A 4,395-nucleotide genomic window follows, 5' to 3' on the forward strand; every position below is an offset into this window, starting at 1 on the left:
CTCGGTCCTAAAAGGCTTCCCCTTTATCCTCAAACTGTGACCCCTCGTTCTGGACTTCCCCAACATCGGGAACAATCTTCCTGCATCTAGCCTGTCCAATCCCTTTAGGATTTTATACGTTTCAATCAGATCTCCCCTCAATCTTCTAAATTCCAACGAGTATAAGCCCAGTTCATCCAGTCTTTCTTCATATGAAAGTCCCGCCATCCCAGGAATCAATCTGGTGAACCTTCTTTGTACTCCTTCTATGGCAAGGATGTCTTTCCTCAGATTAGGGGACCAAAACTGCACACAATACTCCAGGTGTGGTCTCACCAAGGCCTTGTACAACTGCAGTAGTACCTCCCTGCTCCTGTACTCGAATCCTCTCGCTATAAATGCCAGCATACCATTCGCCTTTTTCACCGCCTGCTGTACCTGCATGCCCACTTTCAATGACTGGTGTAGAATGACACCCAGGTCTCGTTGCATCTCCCCTTTTCCTAATCGGCCACCATTCAGATAATAATCTGTTTTCCTATTTGTGCCACCAAAGTGGATAACCTCACATTTATCCACATTAAATTGCATCTGCCGTGAATTGAAGGAAGAAATTGAAAGACGATCGAGCATGTACAGGGTATATATTGTCCCAATGGTAATATCAACAACTACCATCTCAAAGTCACTACACAATAGCATTAAAGCAATATTTCTGTAAATCTGCTGAAAACCACTATACTGTACAACAGTAGAATGGTTTGAGGTCCGGAGTTATTGAGGAATGAGTGTGCTTCAGCACCCCCGTACTTCAGGCTAGCGTGAGCTGAGAAAGTATTAATAATAACAAAGCAAAAATGTCTCTAGCATGAAATGTCCGGTTTGAAAGTGAGTTGTGGAAACAGTCAGTGTTGGTGTGAGTGAAGTTCAGTGAATTTATCCATCTGGTTCAAGTGGCGATAACATAAATTTAAACATGAAATACACTGGTGCCCTGTAAGAGTTTCTGTTGGTTTGATCGTCCATGTACAATATATTAAGTTTATGTCAACATCAATGTAAGCAAGACAGGTCGTGGTAGTGTTCTGTTTTCTGTATGTGGATTTTTTAAATAAATAAATAAACGTATTAGAAACAGCACGGAGCGCTCAAAACGTACAGCAAAGGCCACTGGATCAACAGCGTCCCTGAATAGGCTGGAACCACCAGCATTTCGGATACAGTGTCGAACACGCTGACCGATTGCATCGTACAGCCCACCTGAATAAAAGCGGAACACATGGACACTTCTTGGTTTTGGAGGCGGCGAATACAGATCGGTGTTTCGACTGGCTTTTTACAATCTGCATCCGTGAGAGGATTCAAGGCGTCAAAACCGATATAAACACGTAGTCGGCAGGATTTGAACCTGCGCGGGGAAACCCCAATGGATTTCTAGTCCATCGCCTTAACCACTCGGCCACGACTACAAGTTCTTCACAGCTGGATTCAAATCCCGGAGTCAGATAAACAGGGTTGATCCTGAACTAAAAGCGGGAATTGCTGGAAATATTCAGCAGATCTGTTAGCGTCTGTGAAGAGAGAAACCGAATTCACGTTCAGCTCAATGACCTTTCACCAGGAAATCAGTCACTGAATTGGATGGAGTCTCAGTCAGAGCAGAGCAGGATCGGGAGATGTAGAATCCTTCTGCGGGGATTAAGAAACTCCTCGGGTAAAACGACCCTGATGGGAGTATTTTATAGACTTTCGAATTGTAGCCACGGATCTGGTCTACAATTTACAGCGGAAGACAGAAAAAAAAACATGTAAGAAAGGCAACGTTACGTCAGAGGGAGTATTTCAATAGCCATATAGATGGAAAATCAAGTTGATGAATACGTGGAATGCCTCTGAGATATCTGTTTGGTTGAGCCTACTGGGGAAAAACAATTCAGCACTGGGTGTTGCGTTGTGTAGTTTTTTGGGCTATGTTGTTATTAAGTTACCTCTAACTTGACTGCAGTCTGGACAGCTGTTGTGAACAAGCCAAGGTAGATAATCCATCAATGGATTAAACTCACAGTAGCAATTAAAACACGCTGCTGTTCAGAAGCGATTGGTGCGGGAATTCTGCTAATGAGTGGCCTCAATGGTCGAAGGCTCCACTGAAGGTTGCATGTAGTACGAAGTGTGGAAAGGAAATGAGGCTAATGTATGTTGGTATTTGCTTGGTGTGGTGAATAATACTTATTCCATTGATACTTCAAGCGTATCTGACAAGAAGGGAACTCTAAGTTGCAATTTTTTTTTTGGTTTTTAATGTTTTAAACATGTTATTAAACTATGGGATCTGTTATCCAAGACTATTAAATATTATGTGGGTTTAGCTAATGACTTTTTGCAGAATCCATCCCTTTTGGAATAAAGTTTGGAACTGAGGTTTAAATGCATATGTTTTACTTCCCATGTTATTATTGCTTTGCTCTTTGTACTGATGGTTACACAAGACATTTCCCCCCGTGTTGTTGTTGTTGTTGTTTTTTTTTTTTTTTTTTTTTTAAGGCCAACTTTAATAACTTCAATATTTGAAAAGCACATGCCATTCTAAAATTTCTTTGTGTTGATCTTGTTTAATTTCTTATAGCTATGTTGTATTTTAAAATAATTAATTACTGTTAAATTCCTTGATATATCGTGTGAAATTGGTTACATGTTATCATGTTTCTTCACGCTTTGTTATGACAATATTTTTAAATCCTTATCGGTATTTTTTAATATAGTCATGAATTCTGCTGTTCCTTTTGTGCTATATTCACTGAGACATAAACAGTAATGTGATCGCCAGAACTTTCCGTGGATCGAAAAGGAGGAGATGTTGGCCACAGAAGATTTCAAATATGCAACATAACATAGAACTCGAATGGCTCAAGGACAGTGGAAGCAGACAGAACAAGTGTCTTTGTACCAGCCATGTACTTGGAAGTGAATATGTAATTTTGTGGAACCGTTTTACATCTTCCATTTTATGAGATGAAAATTTTGGTGTTTTAAAGTAAACACAACGTTGCTTCAGGTAAATTGCGGGTTAAGAAATCTTTTGCAAATTAGAAGTTATTGTGAAGTGTTTTTGATATAATATAACATGCAAATGTGTGAATGTTGGGGTCAATCCCTGTCTGGAGTGATTGAAACTGTCACAATGGCGGGGGGGGGGGCGTAGATGGTGGACCCAACAGCAAGACACAGACACTGAAGTACAAGGAACAGGACTTGACTAGAGTAGGGACGTGACAGGATGTAAACAAGGAGCAGGGACAAGAACACAGACATGGGCTAGGACATGGACAAGACAGGGAATCCGGACAAGGAGATATACACTCGGAGCTTGGGCTCCGAGCCAGAGTCTGGACAATGGCCCAGAACCTGGGTCTTGCCTCGGGCTCGGGCCCTAGAACCAGCCAACGACATGACATGACTACAGAACACATGGCTGGGATCTAGAGTGTAGAAGCCTGCAGGCTGGAGTCTTGGCTCTTGAGGCCTGCGGAGGCTGAGACTCGGAGACAGACTGGGAACTGTACATCAACATAGAGCCGGGACTTATACTTCAAAAAGCCGGGACTCATCTTTAACACACTAACATGAGACAGGACAGTACATAGACAGAGAGCTGGGACTTAACCTTAGACAAGCCAGAACTCAACTATCTCCACACCAAGGTGGGACAGGTCCATCCGTCGGGTAACGGCAGAACGACCGGACTTACCCAACAGAGGCAAAGACAAGACAAGACAGGACCCCATGCAGGGCAACGGCAGAACTGCCTGACTTACCCCACAGAGGCGTGGACAAGACAAGACAGATCCTCCCGCAGGCAACGGAAGAAACGGCCTGACTTACCCCACGGAGACGAGGACAAGAAGAGACAAACACCGAAGAACTACAGGAAGTTCCACCTCTGCATCGGGGTTGCTCTGAGTCGCAGTTCGGCCAGCAACCTCAGCTGGCTACGGAAACAACCAGATCCCTACCTAGCTCGGAGTGGCTGGCAGCCACTCAGCTGACCCTGGAAACAGCCGAATCCATACCACAAAGACAGCTCCGACTACCGACAGCAAGGCTCCATGAAGCGATGGTTCTCCAACGCGGCCTAAAGATGGAGTGGCCGCTCCAGCCTTCCACAGGCAGGTTACTCCCAGAGTATCTTGGCAAGACGAACTAACAGCCTGCACGCAACCCCAAGGCTACTTATATTCCAAACTCCAAGATGGGAATCAGGTGCCTATGATCAACTCAATCAAAACAAGGGACAGCTGGAAGACCCGGAGTCCTGAGTCCACGACTGGACTGTGAACCGGAATGCAGATTTCACGGACCGGACCATGACACAAACTGGTTCCTGAAGGGAACAAAGAGCCATAAACTACCGATTGA

General features: G+C 44.0%; 1 non-coding gene across 1 annotated transcript; it reads right to left on the reverse strand.

Moving 5' to 3' along the window:
- Nucleotides 1-1,366: 1,366 nt before the first annotated feature.
- trnas-aga (transfer RNA serine (anticodon AGA)) lies at nt 1,367-1,448 on the reverse strand. The gene has a single exon. It is a non-coding gene; the product is annotated as a tRNA-Ser (tRNA).
- Between the last annotated feature and the right edge of the window lie 2,947 nt (nt 1,449-4,395).

Source organism: Mobula birostris, chromosome 28, assembly GCF_030028105.1.
Source record: "Mobula birostris isolate sMobBir1 chromosome 28, sMobBir1.hap1, whole genome shotgun sequence".
Taxonomy (NCBI): domain Eukaryota; kingdom Metazoa; phylum Chordata; class Chondrichthyes; order Myliobatiformes; family Myliobatidae; genus Mobula; species Mobula birostris.